The 25,625-nt window shown below is 38.7% G+C and overlaps 1 long non-coding RNA gene across 1 annotated transcript; it reads right to left on the bottom strand.

The window, feature by feature from the left end:
- Window positions 1–11,427: 11,427 nt before the first annotated feature.
- On the bottom strand, window positions 11,428–25,056 carry LOC131998799 (uncharacterized). The gene is made up of 3 exons (XR_009398870.1): window positions 24,916–25,056; window positions 23,643–23,756; window positions 11,428–11,502 (listed from the first exon to the last, which is right to left on the bottom strand). It is a non-coding gene; the product is annotated as an uncharacterized LOC131998799 (long non-coding RNA).
- Window positions 25,057–25,625: the final 569 nt, after the last annotated feature.

The following is a 25,625-nucleotide window of genomic DNA, read 5'->3' as shown; positions in this document are numbered from 1 at the left end:
CTGCCTCTCTGCCTAGTTGTGATCTCTCTCTCTCTTTCTCTGTCAAATAAATAAATAAAATCTAAAAAAAAAAAACCAAAAAGAATCAGATGCTTAACTGACTAAGTGACTCAGGTGCCCCAACTAACTGGAATTTAAATAAAAACCTAAAAAAAATATGGCATGTTTGCTTATGTCACACAAAAGTATGGGGAATGAATTTGTTAAACAGAAAGGCCCTGAGCTACTTTCTAGAAGGGAGATGTGGAGTTTAATGGTGTTATTAAAAAAAATGAGCATATTATATTCAAATATGTGTGCAATGAAGACCCATTTTAAAGTTCATGTTCCAAGGAGGAAATGACTTATCCTGCCAAAAGGGGTTAACATTTACATCAACTAGGACTGCCTTCAGCTATAACATGTGTAAACAGCCTAGGACATATAGGTCTTTGGTAAACATGAGCCCTTTCCACATATCAACAGGAGGAGGATTGAAGGAGCTGGACTGAATTCAAACTGGCAAACTCCTTGGGGTCTTTAATTGGAACCATTGTCCCCTCTGTTGGGGACAAATTACATGAGTTCTCCTGGCACTTGTTCTTCCTCTTCTACTCCCTATATCCAGCCTGTGCCAGAGAAGCCTAAGCAGATAACCGGGCCCAGAGAAGCTGTGGCAACTGGAAGAGTTGTACAGAAGGAACAAGAGAAATGAGAAAGAGGGTGGACATAAAGGACGCCTCATGTAAAAATGGAGGAAATCAATTTTCTACTAAGCCTTTTTTGGCAGGGGGGGGGGGGGCGCAAAGACAGCAAACCATTCAGATTTCTAGCAGTTTCTACTGTCTGATCAAAAGACAGTGCTTCTAGATTACCCACCTTTGGTTTATCCCTCAAGTCAACGAGGCCCTATAGCTCAGGGGTTAGAGCACTGGTCTTGTATCCCTCAAGTCATTACTCTCTTCCTGGGAGAACCCACTGAGAGATCATGAATGACAGGAGAACATATCACCAGTAGGGACCAACACTACAAATCCTCCTGATAATTCCATCCATTTTATGGGGAAGCTGGATGGTTAATGATCAATTAGCTGCTACCGCAGCCCAAGCTCTCAGCACGCAGCTGCTAAAATGGAGTTTGGGGTGCAAGATGTTTGTGAGGAATTAACCCCGTGAATGGAAGGAGTAGAACCAAGATTGGGCAGAAGTAGAAGTTAAATTGCAAAAGCCAGCAGAGAGCTCTGGAGCAACTACTGTCTAAAAGAATGCCCCTGTCAGGCAGCAATGGTTTGGTCTTTATAAACCCCACCCCCCATCCCACATCTCAGGAAAGGACTAGTAATGAGCTGTTCTGAAAGGGCAGGACCTCAGTGGAGTCCAACCCTGAAGGACTGTCTGTTGTCTGCTTCCCCAGAGCTGGGCAGCAAGACCTTCCTTGAAGGTGAACAGCACAGCACAAGTCTACCCCATCTGCCATAGAAAGTAACGTCCACCATAAAACGATTCCAATGTTTTCCTGGCTCTGCTGTTCATACATTGATTTCTTATCACAAATGGAGTTGACACAAAAATCACTTTATTTCACTTCTCAACTCACACATCACAGAGTGTATGCTTAACTGATAACAAGCTTGAAATGCTATATAAACAATTCAATTAAGATCAGGAAGATTGGAAAGTCAGGCTTAGTCTATCAGCCTCCTTGGTGTAAAGATCAATGTATATAAATAAGGATTTTTCAATTTAAGAAAAGATTTGAATACACTTCATAATCAATAGCAAGAACCCAAAAGATAAGGACTATGGAGGAAACTGATGCTTTAGCAGATTACCAATATTTTCTAAATCTTGCTATACCAGGAAGCAAACTGTTTTAGTACTTGTTTTCCAATTTTCAGTTCTACGGAGATGCATTGGATGCTTTCATTTTCTAGTTAAAATGTTCAGTGGTGAGTTGAATCTCCTCAGTTCGCAGGGTAATCTTGCAATTGCTATATGTGTCCTTCCATGGAGATTCCCTCTCAGAAATGCTAACACCCTTTATTTCACAAAATTACCAGACTCTCAAAGGAGCAAGACACACCAAAAGAATTTTACTGCACTGGAATCAAAATCACTCCTTGCTTAACAAATAAAACCTACTTTGTTGTATTAAGTACACCACCACCACAGTTTAAAATACAGACCAAGTTCACTTTGTAATAAGTCATTTTGAATTTCTTTTTTGGTGGGGTGGGGTGGGGAGTGTTTAAGAAATTACAGTAGTAGTAACATAAGTTACTAGTTTAAGAAACTAGAGAAGTAGTAACAGAAACTAGAGTAGGAGCAGATCACCAAAACACTACACATTTCACATTAACATAGTTTGGTTAACTACCAGTTTTCATCTTAGCCTTCCTATGTAGCCATTCTCACAATTAACTAATAAAAATGTTTCTTCACCCGATAAGCTTACTAGGGAATGTACCAGAAAAAGGAGATTAGAGAGAGAATAAAGAAGATGTACAAAAACATCCAACTGTGTGGAGGTCAGTGTTTATTTTTTTAAAGATTTTATTTATCTATTTGAAAGAGAGAGAAAGTGAACAAGAGAGAGCACAAGCCAAGGTGGGGAGAGGCAGAGAGAGAAGCAGACTTCTGCTGAGCAGGGACCCCCTATACTGGACTCATTCCCAGGACCCTAGGATCATGACCTGAACTGAAGGCAGATGCTGAACCAACTGAGCCACCCAGACAACTCTTTGTTTTTAGTGAAGAAAGACCAGAGCTGAGAAAGAATCTTTGAAAGGAAACCAAACCAAGAGGAGATCAAGAGCTAACAGGCCACAGCCCATTTGCCAAATCCAACCCATTTTTTGTTTTTGCAACTCAAGCATTATTGTAACACAGCTACATCTACTTGTTTACATATTGTCTGCGTCTGCTTTTGCACTACAACAGATGACAGAATTCAACAGTTCTGATCACAATAGATCACAACAGAGATTACGCAATCTACAAAGCCAACAGTATTTACTATCCGTCTCTTTACAGTAAAGGTTACTGACCCCTCCCTGCTCTTAGAGAGTTACAAAAGCTGAGTCACCGAAGGCTTGAAGCCAGTAACTGTGATACATCTTTTTTTTTTTAAGATTTTTTTTAATTTACTTGACAGACAGAGATCACAAGTAGGCAGAGAGAGAGGAGGAAGCACGCTCCCCACTAAGCAGAGCTCAATGCGGAGGCTCGATGCAGGGGCTCGATCCCAGAACCCTGGGATCATGACCTGAGCTGAAGGCAGAGGCTTTAACCCACTGAGCCACCCAGGTGCCCCTGAGGCAGTCTTAAATACAGAAGTAAGTTTCTTTGGGCAAAGAGAAAGCGAAGGCAGGGTCTTCAGCACAATCAAGGATCTTGATCAGCACAATCAAGACAACCATACCTGGTTGTCTACCTGCGAGTAACAATCCTCTGTGGTAATCTTTTAACATATTTCTAGTGACTCTTCTACCTCTCTTTTTCCCCAAGTTTCTCTCCTTGTGCCTCTTCTTTTCTAACTCACGCTCTCCTGGGAGTATTCACGAACATTTTTAGCACCAAGTCACTTCTGTAGGCTGATGACTTCCAACTCCACGTCTCCTAAACCTGAGATGCACACACCCACTGCCTTGGGAACAGCTCTACTCCTCCAACGCAACACGTATAAAAACTCACCCCTGCTTTCCCCCTAAGTAATATTAGTGATGAATTCTGACTGCTTTAGTTAGATTCCTTGCTCCACCTTTACTAGTTCTGAGGACCTGGGCAGGTTACTCAAATCCTCTAATACTTGATTTCCTCGTGTGTAAAGCTGGGATGGTAATTGTCCCAACTACAGAATAGGGCTGGGATTAAATGAGATGGTGTGTATGTAAAGGACTTGAAAGAATCCCTGGCACAAAGAAAAAGCTCAATAACTGTGACCCATGAAACTATCAATAGAATGTCCTATTTTTATTTCCAATACTAGTAACTAGCACTTCCATTAAATGCCACCTTTTACCTTGGCTCTCCCCCTGAAATTCTGACTTTACTATACTCCCACATAGCATACTTGCTCCTTATACATCAAGGATTCAGCGCATTGTTGTATGATTCCTTATTTATATGTTGTCTCTCACACAAGTCCATAAGTAGCTTGCTGGCAAGCTGGGTCTGATTTTACTTTTAATATTGAAGGAATATCATAGAACAGACATAGTGGGCAGGTGGAAAGATTAGCGAGAGGGTACTAGAGGAAACCTAAAGAGTCAGTGGGAGTGAGGATGCAGGGGGATAAAAGGATTTCAGAAAAGTTTAGAAGATTCCATAGAATTTGGACTGAATATCAGTGGTGAAAGAAAATCTTCCATTTTACTTCCTATCAGCCACAAGTTTATCTGCTCTTCAAGTAAGAATACTTTTAACAGAGCAGAGTCTGCTATCTTGAGTTAGGACTGGTAGTAAGAATGAGAATTAGATGTGATTTCAGATTTCCTCTCTGCCCAGATTTAATGTATTAGTCCTCACCTTGTCTCTTCCTCGTTTTTCTTATCCGTCAACCAGTGAAACACAATAGATGAGAGCACAGGCTCTGAAATCAGGCAACCCTAGACTGTGTTTCAGCTCTTCCCTCACAACTGGGGCCACAGGCAAGTTACCTAACCTTCCAAATCTCACTATCTTCTATTTTTTATGAAAATGTACTTATTTATTTACTTATTTATTTTATTTTAAATTCCAGTATAATTAACACATGCTGTTATATTAGCTTCAGGTGTACAATATAAGGATTCAACAATTCTATACATTATTCAGTGCTCATCATATACGTGTGCTCTTAATCCCCTTTACCTATTAACCCCCCCACCTCCCCTCTGGCAACCACTAGTTTGTTCTCTGTAGTTAAGAGTTTGGGTTTTTTGTTTGTCTCTTTTTTTTCTTTGTTCATTTGTTTTGTTCCTTAAATTCCACATGTGAAATTAAGGTTTCCTCATTAAAGAGAAGTTTCCTTATCTTTAAAATGAGAATGATGATTGTATCTACCTTGCTGTTTCGTATGAAAATTAAGTAGACAATGCATGGAGAGCTTTGGCAAATAGTAAATGTTCTATATTCACCATTTTTAGTTTACAAGAGAAACATAGTGAGTTAGTGAATCTTTAACTTGGAAACCCACAAATATAAGAAACTCCCAAGACAGAGCTACAACTTTTATATCATACATCATAAAACAATTATGTCTTTAGTCTGGAATTTTATGGAAAAAAAAAAGAAAAAGAAAAAGAAAGAAAGAAAGAAAAAGTAGGTTTTGAATACCACTTGAAGTCAAAAGACAAAATCTTATCCTATAACAACTGTTGGAAGATATCATTAAGACTGGAGTAGAAGAAAAGAAAGGCAATCAACTGAAGTCACTTGACCTCCCTAACTTTTTTCATAATAATAAGAATCTGTACTTTTGCGAGAATAAATGATGAATTCCTAATCTAACCTCTATCATATCACTGCTCGCACCAATTTCTTTACTTATTAGTTATAAATTTATCACCAAGTCTTTTAGAACTCAAAATTCTTATTCACAGTAGAAAAAGCAAAGACAAAAGATATGTTTAATAATTTCATCCTGCTTAAAAATGGAAAGTGAATGTTACGAGCAGCATATTTTAGTATTATAGCTAACTTAGAAGTGATTGGTTTATAGCGTTTAGTATTTATTTTTGCTTAAGAACACTATAAAATCCTAATGGCCTATCAAACTCCTGATCAGAAAGCTGTTCTGTTTACAGAAGTTGACTAGTGTAACAGTGACCGCAGTTCATTCTTAATTTTTCATTTTAGTCAAGCCACATCATTATCAGTATACTGCTTTAAAAAGTTAAGAGCAACTTTTAAAGTAAAAGCAATTAAATACTAAGGGCGAATTCTCCCTAATTATACTCACCCTCCAGCCCAGTTACTTCTACTTCCAGGGTTCAGACATCCATAAAATCTCAACCAAAAAGGGTCTCAAAAGATAGAGGCCAAGTTTTATGATCAAGATTAAGTAAAATCTGAAGAAAGGCAGGTGAAAGGAAAACCATTCCCGTCGGGCTTTTGACCCTCTGGGTAGCTTCAGTTGAATCATTTCTTTCTTTACCACTCTTTATTCATTTCTGAAGTAGTAATCGCCATCTCACTATCCTAAAAGTGTGATTTAAGAACCAAATTCTAGGAATTTCCCTCGACCCCATTTTGCTATTTGAAAAAATGATGGAATTCTATCAGACAATTCTAAGTTTGCTTTAGCTTTCAAATGCTAACTTTCAAATGCTCCAATAGGTCATAGGTTATTTTCATTAAGCTTAAAGACATCTTACCAAGAAGACCCCTGACCAAGGATACCTATCTTATCCACACAGATAAACACTTAACTATTAACACAAACAGAGTATGAGTATGGATTTCTTTAGGTCCTTAAGGAGATAGAATATTGAACTGAGAAATCTGGATGGAGAGTCGGGAAGTGGAAAGGCCAGGACTCCAGAGACCTATCCAGAGAGAGGAGAGCCATGTAGAGGGCAAGTCAAGGGGTCAAGGATAAGAATGCTTCCTTCATGGTAGATGAGGAGGCCAAGAAAAACAAAGCTGTACCCACCTCGAGTCTAGCCCTGACATAAGTGCAGCCATCTTGATGTTTCAGATTATCACAAAATATTTCTTGGGTTCTTACCTACTCAGGTTAGCACTTTAAACAGTCTCTCTCTCCTTTAATGATTGACTTTAACCCCTGGATTCAGCTGCCTCTATCTTTCCTAACTCCCCTACACATTCCTTAACTGATCAATGTTGACCCAAGTAGGTAGGGACAACTCTACGCCCCTACTCAGCAGGAAGAAGTTACAGAAGATGAGACTTTCCACCTTCAACAACCTTAAAGATTTAAGGGTCAAAATTGTTCAGGGGAAATGTGGAGGCCGAGAAAATTAAGGCCATCCCACTTCAAGTTTAGCTGATGTGGGAAACAGAGGCAGAAGAAAATCATTATAATTCCTCACCTACTGACAAGCCCTTGAAACAGACAGAGTGGCTCTCCCCTGGGGACTTAACTACCCTCACCTTGAGGTTTTGCTAAGAACAATCCTAACCTGACCAACCCCCTACCCCGACAGGTCCGACCAGAATCCTATAAGTCTACTTTAACAATTCCTTTAGGAAACCTTATCTCTAAACCTCCAAGATAGTGTGGAGAATCATTCCCAAGTATATGGCCCACTGATATACATCTAAAGGGTCTCACAAGAAGATTTTTATTATTGGTAATAAATAACCTCTCTCCCAACAATAACTAGCCCCTCAAGGTCCTGGAGACCTTGTTTCTAAAAGTCCTTAGAGACTTACGCCATCCCTAATCCCCTTTGTCCTCACCCACCGCTGAGTCCACCCCTACTCTGCCTTTAAAAACTCTGACTGTAATCTGGCTCGGGGTCCGAGTCCCTACTCCGCTGTGTCGGGTATACTTGGGCCCAAGCTTAAGCTTGTCAAATAAACCCTTATGTGATTGCATCGGTGCTTGGCTCCTTGGTGGTCTCTCAGATGCAAAAACTCAGGCATAACAGTAGATATTCAACAGAGATGGTAAATTTTCTTAGAAAGTAGAAATGGAGATTGCCAGTGCAAGGAGAGGGGAGACTCCACAGATCTATGGAACATAAAGACTATTTTATCATGCTGAGTTATTTTGTCTTAAGATCTCAATGTCTCAATGATGACCTTGTTTTTTTTTTTTTTTTTTTGAGAGAGAGAAGAGAGAGAGAAAGAGAGAAAGCATGAAAGCATGCAAGTGGGGGGAGAAGCAGAGGGAGACACAGAGAACCCTGAGCAGGCTCCAGGCCTAGTGTGGAGCCTGATGCGGGCTCAATCTCACAGCCCTGAGATCATGACCTGAGCTGAAATCAAGAGTCAGATGCTTAATCAACCAGCCACCCGGGAACCCCTATGATAATGGGTTTTATAAGAGTGTATCCTCAAAAATGAAACTTGAAATCATGCAGGAAAAATTTTACCATATGAACAAACATATTAGGAAGCTTAAAGTTGTTATTAAAAACAATACTCTTATAGTGAGGGCTTATTCTGCGTGCGATGATGGTACACAGAGAAAAAAACCCATCATGGCATTCTCCTCTCCCCCTTCTCCATTTGTCCCCCATCCGCATGCCATCTTTCCCTTGGTTTTCCGCTACCACCCCCACTTCTCAGTCCTCAATTCCTCAGGCAGCTCACCATACGCACCCTCTCAGGACGGACTGAGCCCAGAAATACTGCACTTTCCTTTAGAACTCCTCGAAATGTGATACAGCCGTTTGAGCATGGGTTTGAAGTCGGGCAATGGAGATATGAATCCCGACCCCCTGTAAACATGGAAAAATAAAACACATGTCAGCCAGTGCTAACATCTAAAACTGCTATGTAGTTTAGAAGTGATAATATATTTAAAACACCTACCACAGCCCCTGGATTACAGTGCATGCAAGGTTAAGTGACTCTTCTTATTTCTAGAATGAGGATTCTCTTATAGCAAAAGGTTGATAACAGCATGGTTGAAAATCATCTGATAAGCTAATTCCCAATGGGTGTTAATAACTAGTGGGAATTTAATGAGCTACTACTTCCTTAATCATACAATGAAAGAAAATGTTTAGAGATACCATACTTTAAAAACATAATTTCTAGTGGGGTGACAGGTAAGTAGAAAAGTCAAATTTTTAGGTGTCCTGTTGCACAGGTAAGATGTTTTCTGGAAAAACTTTGCATGGTAACTCTTTTGCCAGTGTTTTAGAAAACCAATTTTGCAATTTTGCCTGTGAGAAACTTTAAAAGCTTTCAGCTAAGGAACAAAGTTTTCTGATCAACAGAACAAAAAGTAAAGGAAGCCAAAGAAAGTTGTTTCAGAGGCAATTCTAATGGGGATTTCTTGATAACTTAGAAACATTTTTTTATTCTTATGTAAAAGAGAGATATATATGAGAAAACCTGTTACTTGTCTCTGTGGGAAATAATAAGTGAACCTGAGGCCCACAAAACTGCCTGATTGTAGGATACCAAGAGTAAGACTTAACAGCACTAGGGATTTTGTAACACCTTCACTGCTGTGAGTATACGATGATTCATAAGAGAAAAATGATATTTGTGGAAAGAGGAAGACAGAAAAGTTGAATCATGACCCAAAGTAAACTTCATCTAAACCATAGACTCATTTATATGAATGAAGTCATTCTTCTAAAAGCTTAAGTTAATCGAAATTAATCCATGACTATAGGATGTTTCTGTAAGTTTCCTGTGTAATGGGAGTTAGCACAAATATCCATGAAATTCAAGAACATTTTTAAAACCCACAATTCTGGCCTGAATTACTCAGATAAGACACTGACTGTGAGGCCCCTCTGCGGGGCAAGCACGTTAACTACCACCACAGAGTAGAAGCAGACATTATCCTTGGAGTTTCTTTAAGGGTTTCCGAACATCTGATTACTCATAGTCTACAACTCACAAATTATATAAACCTTTTGAGAAGTGAGAGCCAATGCTTTCTTCTCATTTCCATTATATTAGAAAGTAATAGCATTGTCTCTGAAAAAAATTAGAGGCCTATTGTTAATATTTACTGTGGACAATCTTACTCAGAGTAATCCTCAGTAAATGTCAACCATATGCACAGTCTCCTAATCAGAGAAAAGGGAGCCCTGAAGGGGAATTGTGACCCAGCGGAGACTTCAGTTTAAATGCTTTTCCCAGAGTAGAACACTCAGTGACTTCTCTAAGACTAGAATCTGTGCCTTCTGACTTTCAGGCAGAGCTGTTGCCCTGTTCCATACTTCTCCCCTAAAAAGCAGGGTGCAGTGTGACTGTTTGAACCTCCAGGTTAGATCTGCCACATCCCAGCAATGTGGTCATGGAAAAGAGGTTAAACCCCTTTGACATGCTAATTTCCTCATCTGTGAAATGAAAATACTACAGGCAATTCATACATTGCTGTGAAGCTTAAGTATGTATATATATAAAATTTTCTTATGGTTATATTGCATCAGACAACATCAACATTTCAAAGACTTTCAAGGACAAATATTTATTTCTTGCTCTCTTCACTGAGCTGGAGCTCTGTGTTATTCTCGAACCCAGTACTTAGTTCAGGAACAGGAGTAAGGGGGCAGCTGCATACCCATGAAACCCTTGAAACCTCTTAAAACCTCAGCATACTGAATGCTTCCATTTTTACCCATATTCCAATCACCAAAACAAGTCATGTAACCAAACCCAAAATTAATAAGGAAGAATATGCCACCTATCAAGAAGCAGCAAATAGGAAAGATAAACCAATTTCCAGAGCAAATAAAACATCAGATAAAATCAGTGTGTCCTAATAAAATCAGTGTATCCTAAATATTGATTCTAACCCCTTACCTCTGTAAGTCTGGATTCCCGGGTTCACAGGTTATAGGTATTTACTAATTAATTGTTGATCCATAAAATAGTTGACTAAAAATTATCATCATACAAGTAGTATAAATAATAATACATGTTTTAGTCTGCAAATGTGAACAATTTTTTTGGATCCCTGATCACATATTTTAATCACATGGATTTTAAACTGTATTGTCTTTAAGGTTTCATGTTAAATGATTTCTAACACTTTAGGTACTGTGTGCTATCCAATGCTGATTCTTAATACATAAGTTTTAGTAAAAGGCTGAAAGCACTATCATCTCCAGTAATGGCTTCTCAACTATATTAAGATGTGCTTTAGTAACAAAGTTAAAGTGTCTGAAATAACAAGTGTCATGACTTAGTTGGGTGCCAGGAAATACTGTAGTATCAACCTGCATGCATAGACAATGCAGGCTGAAATAATTTTAGGGGTAGTTCTGTGGTGGTCCCAATTATAAAAAAAAAATCTCAAAAAGTAACTGCAGAATGAAAGGATATCTCATATGAATATATTTATCAGGGCGCCTGGGTGGCTCCTTGGGTTAAGCCTCTGCCTTCGACTCAGGTCATGACCTCCCAGTCCTGGGATCAAGCCCGGCATTGGGCTCTCTGCTCAGCAGGGAGCCTATTTCCCCTCTTGCTCTGCCTGCCTCTCTGCCTAGTTATGATCTCTCTCTGTCAAATAAATAAATAAAATCTTTAAAAAATTTATCATGCAATATTAATTTTTACCACCAGCACCTGTGTCAGAATTCCTAAAACTATGAGGAAAAATGAAGAAACTATGATTAAGAAATAGGCATTTCTACTTTCACCCCAAATTGCCATTTGCATGAAGGTGACTTTGAACAAATTATATTCATCTTTGTTCAGAATCCTTAACTGTATATCACAATGAAATATTAAGTTGTATACTCACAAAATGCCAAGTTAAGAAGGATATTCTCTTGGGTGGATTTCAGTGATGAATTTAGAATTAGTGTCTCTCTCTCTCTCTGAGAGTCTATATTGTACAGGACAGCTTCATTTATAATAAAATGCTTCAGTATTGAAATGACCCTGAAACAATAAGAGATAGACATGCATAAAAGGTCTGTTTGGAATGCATTTATTTAGGTGTCATTCATCAAAAGGGATTCGTTATTCTCTAGATTAGTGCTATGTCACTGCCTGTATGGGTAAGACTTTCACAGTGATTTTCCATTTTCATCTATCTTTTGAATTAAATTAAATTACATTAATTTTTAGTGTACAAGAGAAGAAAAACTTTCCAAGGGGAATCAGTTTCATCTGAGCACTAATCTTCACAAAACCACACCTCCAGATCCCAGGGCTTTACACATTCACTCTCCTTTATTATCAAGAGCACATTGATTTAAAGTATAAAAAACACTGTAGGGGAGAATCCTTGGGCAGGATGCACCATAGAATTTATTTAAAGAAAACGCAAGGTTTAGAGGAATTTATAGGATAGGCTTAAATGCAAGAAAACAGGCAACCAAAATAGTTGTATGATTTCCAGCAAATCAATATAAATCTCTTGCCCAGCCCTCCAAAATTTCTCTCATCTGGTTTTTGACACTTAAACTTCCGTCCACACAAGAGAGCAATGCCTTTCAACCCATGGTTGGTGATAATGCTTAAAGCAGATATAAATTTGAGAATGACAGCACATTACAGTCTCAACAAATATACAAGTAATTAAAACCAAATCTTTCCCTGAAAACATGTTTTAACTGAGGAAAAGAGCAAGCAAGTTCTGGGCTCATCAATTTAAAAACAAAACAAAACAAAACAAAAAACAGTAAGGGAATCCATACAATGGAGAAAGGAGTTGAGAAAAAGCAAGCTTGGTACATTAAACAAGCTTCACTTATTTCAAGATTTTCCTAGAGTTGCAATGACTGGCTGCCTTTGATTGCATGATCCAGCCTCTGCTCATAGAAGTGTAACCAGCCACAGGCCAAACCAAATGTAATACTATTTTGGTGGAAAGAGGATTTAAGTTGTGGGTGTAAGTGCTACCGGAACCCATTTCTTAAAGAAAAAGAAAAAAAAAAGCCTCCTCATTGTATATACTAATTAAAAATGGGTAAATAGAATATTCAAGAACCAGGAAATACCACATGCAGAGCTGTTCCAAAAAAGAGATGATACAGAAGGGACATGACAACAACTTAATACAAGAACTAAAGTAGGTCCACCAATGATAAGGAGGAATATTTGGTTTTAGTATAAAAAAAAATTTCCTAAAAATTGGAGCTGTCCAAAATGAAGAAGGCTGCCCTTTGAGGTATGAACTTCTTAAAGTCCTTAACTTCTTAAAATACTTAAATATTCAGTTAAGGGTAATATGGCAAGGATATCTGATTAAGAGATGTGGAAGGAATTTCTACCAACAATTGAAACTAAATAATGCTAAAAACCTCTCATCTCCGAGGCCACTAAAAAAGAGAATTTATAAGACATTGTTATAATAACCTAGAAAACAAAGGGTTTTTTGGAGAATGACTATAAAAATTAAAAAATTTAATGTTACCAGTAAAACTAGATGCCAGAAAAGACATGATCAAAGGTAAGACGTGACTAGAAGTGGTAAGGAAGAACAGGTAAACAGGCCACATGGGAATAAGATAATTCAGGAAGATTAAGAAAAGTTAGGATGGAAAAATTGATGCAACCTGACCAGGGCTGAGAGCAAGCAGCATAAAGACTTAGGGATATGCAAATTAGGAGAATGAGAAATCAGCCTGAAGGAGTTTCCCAAAATAGGGGCAGGGCTTAATATGTATTTCATGGGTGGAAAAAAAAGTCCTATAGTCAAATACATTTGACAGTACTGAGTTGAACACCATTAAACAGATTTCCAGAGTCTTAGCTGTCCGTCACAATCTTTTAAATCTCCAGGAGAGAGAAATCATAGGCAGTGTCCCTACTAAATCAGTTTTATTTTTTAAAGATTTTATTTATTTATTTGACAGAGAGAGATCACAAGTAGGCAGAGAAGCAGGCAGAGAGAGAGAGAGAGAGAGAAAGAGAGGAGGAAACAGGCTCCCTGCTGAGCAGAGAGCCAGATGTGGGACTCGATCCCAGGACCCTGAGATCATGACCTGAGCCGAAGGCAGCGGCTTAACCCACTGAGCCACCCAGGCGCCCCTAAATCAGTTTTTTACAGAAATCTTTAGGAACTATTACTTTTAAGAACATACAATAAAAAACAAATACTGCACTGGGGGAGGTATGTGCTATGGTGAGTGCTGTGAAGTGTGTAAACCTGGCAATTCACAGACCTGTATCCCTGGGGTTAATAATACATTATATGTTAATTAAAAAAAAAAAATAGTGAACTTCGTAGCAAGAAATACTGAGCTAAGTATCTGATGGTGAGTGAAAGTTTGGACCTACAACATGGGCTTGTGCTCAAATCCTTGTCATAATGAACCTAATTAATCCACAGACTAGAAACAGGAGTCTCAAGGCAATCTGGGGAGAAAGGATGGTAAGGCTAATCTCAAAAACTTTTCTAACATTTTAAGCCTTGTTTTAGCACATGACTTATATAGTGAATTATTTTGCCATGTAGTAAAAACCTTACACTGTACCAGATTCTGTGTTCTAAATTGCAGGCCATGAAAATAGGATTGGGATAGTTATTTTATAAGTAAAATAAGGAACACAAGTTGGAAATACTTCAGAGGGCCCGGTTTCATTGCTTAAAGAAAGTAATCATCCTAACTACCATGTGTCAAATATGACCATGTGCCAGACAATTCAGTTCTCACCACAATTCCCACTTTAAAGGTGAGCAAATTAGAGATGAGACAAAATAAATAACGCTTCCAGTATCTCCTTGCTAGTAAGCTGCAAAGCCAGGATTCAAGGTCTGCCTAACACCAGAGCCCACACTCCTAAATGGTAGATGGTGCTGCTATTTATTCAGTGATTCAAGGAGCATTAAGGACTAGCAATTCACAGCAGACAAGAGAAAAACAACTTTACATATGGACTTGCTACTATATATATCCTAAATGACTGGACCCTGCTTAAAACCCCTGTCTCTGGGGCGCCTGGGTGGCTCAGTGGGTTGGGCCTCTGCCTTCAGCTCGGGTCGTGGTCCCAGGGTCTTGGGATCGAGCCCCGCATCAGGCTCTCTGCTCGGCGGGGAGCCTGCTTCCCCCTCTATCTCTGCCTGCCTCTCTGCCTGCTTGTGATCTCTGTCTGTCAAGTAAATGAATAAAGTCTTTAAAAAAAAAAAAAAAAAGGGGCGCCTGGGTGGCTCAGTGGGTTAAAGCCTCTGCTTTCGGCTCAGGTCATGATCCCAGGGTCCTGGGATCGAGCCCCGCATCGGGCTCCCTGCTCCACAGAGGAGCCTGCTTTCCTTCCTCTCTCTCTGCCTGCCTCTCTGCCTACTTGTGATCTTTGTCTGTCAAATAAATTAAAAAAAAAAAAAAAACCCTGTCTCTTCCCATTATACTCAAAACCTATGACATGCATGGCTCTACATTAGAAGGACTTACGTCATCTAGTCCCTGCCTACATCACCAGTTTCATCACTTGCCACTCTCTCTCACTCGTCGTGCTCCAGCCACAATAGTTCTAACATTCCCTACATCACACTATGCGCTTCCTTGCCTTGGGGCCTTTGCACTCGCTGCTCTCAGTGCCTGGAGCCGTTTCTACCCCACACATCTTCTCGTCACATCTTCTCCCTCCAGTCTCCGCTTAAATGTCACTGGTTCAAAGAGTCCACCTGTTTCCACTGCCTCTGTAACAGCTAACCCCCTCCTCTCCTTTTCGACCATACACTCTCACCGTGATCACAGCAGTATATTGCTTTGATGATATTAACCACAAACTGCAGTTTATTTTCCTCCTGCGTCACCAAACTATAATCTCCCTGAGGGCGGGAGGTCTATCTAATTTACCCAGACTAATTGAGGGCTTGATTTCTATTGACTGCTCAGTAAATATCAATTGGGTAAAATGAATGCCCAGTAGATATTATGCACCAAAGCCTGAAAGACAGAAGAGAATTCTAGGATTATTTAAATACTTGGAAGTAATGGACTTAAAGATTATGTAAAGTATGTGATGGTATGTTGGATGGGTTTTTCCATGGACAACATGCATAGAAATAAGAGGAAAGAGACCAAGCTAAAACTTTGACATGGTAACCATCATCCAAGATGATCCACAATCATTCTTATTTCCTAGTGATCTAGCCCTTGGGTGATACCTCCCAAAATGAATAGGACTGACCTGTGTGATTAATAAAATACTGTACAAGTGGTAGATTTTGAGTTGCAAGTCTAGCTCATAAAACACATTGCTCCTCCTTGCTCTCCCAGAGAGTCAAATGTCATGTCATAAGGATCCTGAAGTAGCCCTATGGAGAAATCATCATGGCAAGGAACGGATGTCTCCTAATAGTCAGCACCAACCTTCAGCACTCTCTAGATCAGTGCTATGTCATTAACACTAGTGGAGCGTGGAGCAGATAGAGCTCACATGGAGCAAATCCTCCAGCTGCAGTCAAACTTTCAGACAACTTCGGCACTGGCTGACATCTTGTCTACAATCTCATGAGACCACAGTACAAGCAGTGGGGAGGGGCAGAGGCAGAGGAAGAAGCAGACTCCCCGCTGAGCAGGGAGCCTTATGTGGGGCTCAATCCCAGGACCCTGAGATCATGACCTGAGCCAAAGGCAGATGCTTAACCAACTGAGTCACCCAGGCGCCCCAACAACAATATATTCTTAATTAAGATTTGTCCAATAAGAGGATACTACAAACTCCTTTTATGAATTTTATAAAATGCCATGCCATAGTTCATCTCTTTAGGCATTTTCTTAGAATAAATTATTCATCCCACATATCTTGGCTTGCATTCTTAAATCAAAAACCAGACAAGCAGGTGGGCAGAAGAAGTACAATATATTAAATAACAACCTTCTCGTGTAGAGCATTTAGGACTACAGAAACTGTTGTGGAGTTAGGAAAAGTATCTTAAGTAACTCCGTGACCAAAATTCTACCTTTCAAAAACTGATTAGTCTGGGTTGCTTCTCAGAAAAAAAGGAACGTGTGGGTGTCCGCTAAGTGTCAGGCCCTGAACTATAAGCTTTAACATCAGTTACCTCTTCTAAAACCCCTCTGAGGTAAATATTATTGGCCCCATTTTCGTTTGCCCATCAGAGCTTCCCCTTCTCCGCTCTGGGTCCTTTTTTGTTTGTGGTTTTGAATTTAGGTTGGAAACCGTCATGAATTGGAGAACATCAGGTACAGACCAAATAAACTACACTCAACCCTTCTAAGGAATGAAATACTCTCTACAAAGTGTAGAATATTCCAGTGCTGAAGGGGGGGGGGGGCAATAAACATTTGGATTTGCAAATGGAGCAGCTTAAGTTTTAGAATCAGAAGCAATATTATATTAGACCTAAAGAAGCTGAGAGAACATTTCTCTAAGCCCTCTCATATTACAGATGAGGAAATGAGATTTATTAGTACAGAACAGTCTGCCAAAGGCCCATAGTGAATCGGTAGCTCAAGCAGAACTGGAAATAGCAAAGCTGCCACTGAAGTTAAAACAGTGCTTGGGACTTAGTAGATGCTCAGAAAAATTAAACTGGGCTGTAATGCATCATCCTAGAATAATTACAATTCCAACAATATTTAGTGAAAACTTGGAACTTCCCCCAGAATTCCAATATGTTCACTTTCTTCCCTTGCCAGCCAATAGCATCAAAGGTTGAGATTTAAAGTAGCACCTAGCTTTTGCTGCACTGAAGAGCAGGGACCTGGGAATGTTGCCATTTCCTGAGAGCAGGTAAAAAAACAATCATTTCCAAATCAATGGCTTAAAAGCACCTATAATCATTTATTTTGTTTACGAATTTGTAATCTGGGCAGGGATCAACAAAAATAGCTAATCTGTGGACTAGAGGATCCACTTTCAGGATGGTTTTTTCATGGCAGGCAAGATGGAGCTGGCTATTACCCGGAACTTCAGCTAGTACTGTGCACTGGGCGCTCCACAACATTGCTGCGCTAACGGCTTAGGCTTCCTCATGGCATGCTGGCTGTTTTCCAAGAGCAAGCATCCCAAGAAACAGGTAGCAGAAGCTACCAACCCTTAAAGCCTGGGCCAAAGACCAGCACAGAGTGATTTTTACTACATTCTATTAGTCAAGCAATCACAGAACCCTGAGTTCAGGAAAGATGGAAAAGATGTCACTCTAAATGAAGGTGTACCAGAAAACCGGTTGGCCCTATTTTAAAGCCATTAAAGAATATATATTCTTACTATAAGTGTAAATATGATTCCATTTTGCTGTTATGACAAAGAATTGAATGTTACTGGAGATGAGTCATAAATAAATAAAGGGGGAGAGTTAGAGAGAGTTTCATGCAGACTCCACGCTGAGCACGGTGCCCATTGTGGGACTCGATCTCATGACCCTGAGATCACAACCAGAGCCAGAAGCTTAACCAATTGCACCACCCAGTCTCCCTAATACATTCTTGTTAAGAGTGAGTTATCTACATAATGTCCTACACACGTGAAACGTATAATTATTTATGTGCTTATATTATTTTGCAACATGAAGCCTTTGCAGGTCCCTGAACAACTGTCCATGCCTGAATTGGAGAAGCCTCCAATTAATTAATTTTGCTGAACATGCAGTTATATATCAAACCTTATTTCTGAAAATGATACTTTTATGGGTTTGAATTTTTACAAAAGAAGCAATACCTAATGAATACCATAGGATTTCAGAACTTCTTTGCAAATAAATCATGTTTTCCCAATATAAGCTTAAGCCAATGTATAACATATTCAGTCAGTTCTCCCAGCAACAGTCCTATTCAGGAATTAAATTGGATTGAAGGGCAGATATTATTTTCTAACAATATTTAGGAATAGCAGAATTGAACTGTCTTTCATGCCATAACAAACAGGAAATTTTCAAGTTTAACTAAGGTGGTGTGGGTAAAGATCTTAAAACTGGTTCTGCTTGTGAGGGGCAGCTAGTCAGCACCTTATTTAGACCACAGGCACAGTAACCAATTGGGACTTTCTCACAGGGGTCCTAGGACTTAAATTACACGACTTTCTACTAGGCAACTGAGACCACAGAAAGCAATAGCTTCCTCAAGTTATAGAAAGATTGGTTAAATGAGATGAGATTTGTCCTAGCTAAAAATGGGGCCTACAGCTGAGAGGTTGGTTTCTCAGGGACTGGGAAATAGAAAGCTCTACATCCAGCTAAGCATTATTACTGCCAGAAAATAAAATGCATATGAAACAAGAGTCATACCCTGGCAGCCAGTGGGCTACCTTATTTGTGTATGTGTATTTTATGCTCATACAGTGGTTTTATTTTTTGTTAATATTTTATTTATTTATTTGATGGAGAGATCACAAGTAGGCAGAGAGGCAGGCAAAGGGAGAGGGGGCAGCAGGCTCCCTGCCAGGCTCCCTGCTCAGCTTGACCCCAGAACCCTGAGATCATGACCTGAGCTGAACGCAGGGATTAAACCACTGAGCCACCCAGGCGCCCCTCATACAGTGATTTTAAAGGCAATATTGGTCTAAATATGATCTTCTTCATTTATTGATGTTTGTTACATACACCTCCTTCAGAATTTTAAATTTCTGATCTAGAGAATTACCTGGATTAATATAAATTTATTTTTAAGGATTTACCAAAGAATACCTTTGGTATAAACTTTTTTTAAGCCAGCTAAAAGATGATACCATATGCCCTAAATCAGAATTTATATGAAGCAGAATCCAAGTGAGTGATGAATACAGTCACCAAAAACATGGTTCTACCATACTGTAAGACAACAGTCTCCACACTGGACCTTTCCTTAACGTGCTAACCTTTCTCTGTCTTGTTTCTTGTCATCCTTTACTCACTACAATTTAGAAAATGTTGGTGAAATGCTGAGAATGGCCCTGAAATGGAAAGCAAAATCGTGAAACCAAAAATGACTATAGAGTCCAAATTATAAATACATATGCAAAAAAATTTGTGTAAGTTTGGGCAAGAGGAAGAAAAGTGGGGAGGGGGCATTCTTAACACAGAAAGCAGATAACCACTCTAATAACACTGAGCCAAATGATTTATTACCCAGAAAATTTCAAAAAAAATTGTCCTGGGCTTCAAACAGCCCTGCTATTTAATTATGATTATCTGCTCAGTACAATTGGCCAAAATAGAAAGTCACACTCATGGTCTCAGTCACTGACATTATATAAAACATTTCTCTTCATTTGCTAATGTCAAAATATTCTGTCACTGATTAAAATGTAATTAAGAGTCAATTTTTGACCATGTCCTCACCAAGATTTAGTGCATCACAGCAGTTGTGAAGGAATTTAGAAACATGCACTGACTGTAGATTTCTCCAAAATCCATCCATAAAACAGTGAAGGGTTCTCTTTTTAATAAATTCCCCTGAAAACCACATACTGTGCTCACTGAAGCAGGAAGTAAAAAGAAATGATTGAGCAATATTAAAGGTGGGAAGTCAGACCCTTTTCTCTATAGTATTTTAATGTTGAAATAAAAAGCACTGGGTAACCCTTGGCCCTTCCAGCTGGGACACCAGTGTGTAGCCCCTCTTTGTGCTGCCAGGGTGAAGAGTCACTGGAGAGCCCATTCTTTCTCCATATTAAGACAAATTTTAAAGGCAAAACTTCCAACTAGACTTTCCAATCTCACATTTTCTGACTATGTGAACTGCTTGTCTACTAAAAAGGTTAGAGAGGCAGATTTCATTTCAGACTTGGATTGACACGACTGTCTCAATGCATTTCATATTGGATGGGTGAGGGTTGTTTTCAACAAAATGTTACTTTGCTACAATCCAATGATACTTGAAAATTTTTAAAGTCTAGGCTGGACTTTGAAATAAAAAATGGAATTGGGAGGGAGACAAACCATAAGTGACTCTTAATCTCACAAAACAAACTGAGGGTTGCTGGGGGGGGGGGGGTTGGGAGAAGGGGGTGGGATTATAAACATTGGGGAGGGTATGTGCTTTGGTGAGTGCTGTGAAGTGTGTAAACCTGGTGATTCACAGACCTGTACCCCTGGGGATAAAAATATATGTTTATAAAAAATTTAAAAATAAATAAATAATAAAAAAGTTTTTTTAAAAAAATGGTCTTCCAAAAATATTAAAGATTCTCTATAATTGCTAGACCTACAGTAAGATTTCCACAAATCTTCCCTCACCAGGTATACTGAATGTTCCCATTCTCTCAACGTAAAGAGTATATAAAATGTTTACAAATAAGCCCTTGATAATCACCCTTTGTACATATTAAGCATAACCAGTATCCACAGTAAGGAGAATATTTTCTTACCTTTGTGTTAAAAATTCTTCAAATGAAAATAATATTTCTTATATCTCCATGCCTGTCTGCCTACTTCTCTCTCCATCACTACCACTAACAGGTCAAGAAAGAGAACCTATGGTCAACGGCATCCCCCAAATTTTATGTATTTTACATTTAGGGGCTTTATCCAACTTGTCAACAATAGTTATACTTGAATACATGACAAATATATCTAACATTAACATAGTCCTTTTTTTCTTGTATACACTTTGTTTCTATATGAAGCAAATTGTTTCCCCCAAACATTGTTAAAAAACGGTCTCCCATGGAAGAGACTTCCACAAAATGCAGCCTAGGAAAATCCTGAATCCAGTTCCTTCCATAGACTCACCAAATTATATTGCATATGGATCATTTCCCTCAGAAAAATATCTTAAAATTAGATGAACTGTCCTCCGCAATAAAGGATTTTAACACACACATACTCCAAGACAAGTAGGGAGGCAGAAACAGGATCTCACCAAAACCCCATCCCTGGAATGTTGATATAACAGGGAGGAATCTCATTTGTCTGGTGTTTCTGCTGGAGGAAGAAAGGGTTGGTGCCCCACATCAGGTACCCAACCCTAGGATCTGCAAAAGGGAAAATCAGCCCCCCAAAATGTCTGGCTTAGAAAGACAATAGAATAGACCTCCAAGTGACCCAATGTGCTGCAGGAAACTGAGGTTCCCCTTTTAAAAGTCTCATGTACAGTATCACTTGCCCAGAGACTCAGCTAAAAAAACAGCATTTGAAAAGTATTTAGATTATATGTGAAGGCAATTTATTTGCTAATCTAAAAACATCTGCCAAAGCTGCAGGGGACAGCTGAAACCCTCCCCAGAGACAGGGGCAATGGTCAATGCTATTTTCTTAAAAAATGGATAAAAACAGAAATAGAAATCAATGGAAGAGAATAGAGAGCACAGAAATAAACCATACATCTATGGTCAATTATTTTACAACAGAAGAAGCAAGAATATACAGTGGAGAAAGGACAGTCTCTTCAATAAATGGTGTTGGGAAAACTGGACAGCCAGATGCAAAAAAAAGAAGAAGAAGAAAGAAAAGAAAAGAAAAATGAAACTAGACCACTATCTTCACAATCTACAAAAATTAAAGATTTAAACATAAGACCTGAAACCATAAAACTCTTAGAAGAAACCTAGTTAGTAAGCTCCTTAACATAAGTCTCAGCAAAGCTAGGGAAACAAAAACAAAAACAAAAACAAACCAGATTATATCAAACTAAAAAGCTTCTGAACACACAATAACATCAACAACAAAACAACAAAAAAAGCAACCTACTGAATGAGAAAAGGTATTTGCAAATCATGACTCTGATAAGAGGTTAATATCTAAAATATAAAAAGAATTCATATTTTGGTAATAAAAAAAAATCCAATTAAAAATGGGCAGAAGGAGCACCTGGATGGCTCCATCCATTAAGCATCTGACTTGATTTCGGCTCAAGTCGTGACCGCAGGATCATGTGATTGAGCCCTACATTGGGCTCTGCACCCGGCCAGGAGTCTGCTTGAGAGTCTTCTCTCCCTCTGCTCCTCCCTGCTCGTGCTCTCTCTCAAATAAATAAATAGTTTGTTTTTTTTTTAATGTCAGGGTTTTTTTTTTTTTTAAGATTTTATTTATTTATTTGTCAGAAAGAGAGGGAGAGAGAGCGAGTACAGGCGGACAGAATGGCAGGCAGAGGCAGAGGGAGAAGCAGGCTCCCTGCCAAGCAAGGAGCCCAATGCGGGACTTGATCCCAGGACGCTGGGATCATGACCTGAGCCGAAGGCAGCTGCTTAACCAACTGAGCCACCCAGGCGTCCCTAAATAGTTTTTTTTTTAATATAATTTTTTATTTTTTTATAAACATATTTTTATCCCCAATACACAATGGAATACTATGCAGCCATCAAAAGAAATGAAATCTTGCCATTTGCGACAACATGGATGGAACTAGAGCGTACCATGCTTAGCGAAATAAGTCAAGCGGAGAAAGACAACTATCATGATCTCCCTGATATGAGGAAGTGGTGATGCAACATGGGGGCTTAAGTGGGTATGAGAAGAATAGTTTTTTTTTTTTAATGGGAAGATCCAAATAGACATTTTTTTCTGCCAAAAAAGATAAAGAGATGGCCAACATACACAAGAAAAATATTTGCAACATCACTAATCATCAGGGAATTACAAATCAAAACCACAATGAGATACCACCTCACACAAGTCAGAATGGCTAGTACAAAAAACACAGGAAACAACAAGTATTGGTGAGGATGTAGGATAAATGGAAACGTCATGCACTATTGGTGGGAGTATAAATGGTGCAGCCACTATAGAAAACAGTAGGGAAAACACTATAGAAAACAGTAATTTTTTAAAAAAATTAAAAATTACAGAAATTCCGTATGATCCCACAATTCCAGTACTGAGTATCTATTTATCTGAAGAAAACAAAACACTGCCTGGAAAAGAGGTATGCATCCATGCATTCATTGCAGCATTATTTACAATAGCCGAGATATGCAAACAACCTAAGTGTCCACAGATCGATGAATGAATAAAGAAGATGCATTATGTATAGATATCTATATACATCTATCTATCTATCTATATGTGTATCTCTATATGTATACATATAGAGATACACACACACACACACACACACACTAGAATACTACTCAGCCATAAGAAAGAATGGAATCTTGCCATTTATGACCATACCGATTGACTTCAAGGGTAATATGATAAGTGAAATAAGTCAGACAGAGAAAGACAAATACTGCATGATTTTACTTACGTGCAGTATGTAAAAAAACATATCAAACAAATCAAAACCCATACTCATAGATACAGAGAACAGATGGGTGATGACCAGAGGGGTGGGTGGATTCTTTTTTTATCAGGAAGAAATCTGAAAAAAGAAAAAAGAAAGCTATAACCCATCATATGTTATACAGGTACCTGTATACACTTTCTTTCAGATATCCTTTATACAAAGACTTTTGTAATCACAACATAAGTTATTTTTAAACTGTCTTATTCTTCAGGCAAAGAGACTGATTCTTTAGAAATGTAATGCACATAATACCTACAAACAGTGGGAAGACACAATTTAAAATTAAAAAAGAACCTTTTTTTTTTTTTTTCAATACTTCCAGTGGAATTTTCAGAGTTCAAGAGCTGGAGTTGTCACTGAATAATAGAGAGGAGTCTGAAGGTATGTACAAGAAAAGTAAGATAAGATGGACAGTTTTATTCCTATAGACCTTAAATACAGTTCCAAGCAACTCTTAGAACTGTCTGCGTGGGTCAGACATGCTGCCTGGGTCAGGATGCTTGAAAAGCCTCACAAGCTTTCCTTTTCTTTCCTTCCTTTCAATCTGAGAATATTTCTCCTTTCATTTACTGTTATAGTATCTTCCGCTATTGAACTATTTGTTACAGCATGTTCTTTCTTTGTTCAATTTGGTGTCTTTTAATATCTGAAAAAGTGGTAGCCTCGTTTTATTTATTATATGAAGACAAACTGGGGATTCAGACTTCCTGAATTAGAGCCACAGCTACAAAACTGATTAATTGTATGACCTTCACCAAGTCAACTAAACTCTGTGTGCCTCTGTTTCCTCATAATGGGAATAATAAGAGAACATAACTAAGAGTGGTGCTGAAAAGATTGCATTTCAAAAGTTAGGCAAGCCCTGAGTGACATACATTACACTTTGTAAATTCTCAATAAGTATTTACAAATAATTAAAAAAAAATTTTTTTTAACTGGTAAGTTTTTTTACTGATGTTATTTTCTTAATTATGTTGTTCATACACCCTTCCTGAACTTATATCCTTTAGATTTCTGCCAAGTTTTCTTTAATTTTTATCATCATTCAGTTTACTGAATGATGTTAACTGCAGTTTACTGCATTCTTTCAGTAATTCGCTTACTTAAATCTTGTCACTTGTAGTGGCAGATTGAAACTGTAGCACTCATATTTGCAAAAGAAGAAAGCTGGACAGACAGAAAATTAATGACTTTTTTTAACCCAACAGAAAACTAAAGTCACAGAACATCTGACCTGAAATCTTGCGAGCTATGGGGCAGCCATGTAAAACTAACGGGGGTGCGGTAGATGTGGGGTTCCTGGAAGCAGCCAATTCTAATGAACTACTTTACAGCAGTAAATGCTTCAAAAATAGTCTTGGTCCTTTTCTCCTTTCCTGGGCCAGCTCTGTCTTCTCTTCTCCATGATACTAGAAGGAAGGAAAGGAGAGAATCATTAAAGAGTTGCTGCGTGAGGGCAGCAGAACCACTGATAATGAAGTTTTGCTCTCTCCAGAGCAGACCTAACACTTAAACTCAGTCAATCTAGAGTTTGGAAGTTATTTTCATGGCAAAACAGCAAACAGAAGAACAAAAGGCAAATATGCAAAGTAATCAAACAACTTCTACTCTCTCTTGCTTCATCCCATTTTTTAAGCATCAAGACCTCATGGGACACTACAGTAATCCAAACTGCCACCCCATCTACACCCACTTTCTCAAAATGTACCTCTCCATCCTTCCCGTCCCCAGTTGTAACTACCAAGATTTCCCATTCCCTGGCAGCTTCTGATCTAAACAAAGGGAATAATTATTTTCTATTTTTAAGACATGTTCTTATAAATTATTGATAGCGTTAAGGTTCCCATTTAATGAAATATCTAGTTCTCTATGACAAACGATGAAACTAGTGGTGTTCTTTTCCCAAGATCTTCTACCAAAAACTATATTAACAGATCCAGCTGT

The sequence above is a fragment of the Mustela nigripes genome, chromosome 13 (genome assembly GCF_022355385.1).
Source record: "Mustela nigripes isolate SB6536 chromosome 13, MUSNIG.SB6536, whole genome shotgun sequence".
Taxonomy (NCBI): Eukaryota; Metazoa; Chordata; class Mammalia; order Carnivora; family Mustelidae; genus Mustela; species Mustela nigripes.
Note: the sequence above shows the minus strand (reverse complement) of the source record. Positions and strands in the feature narration are given on the sequence as shown.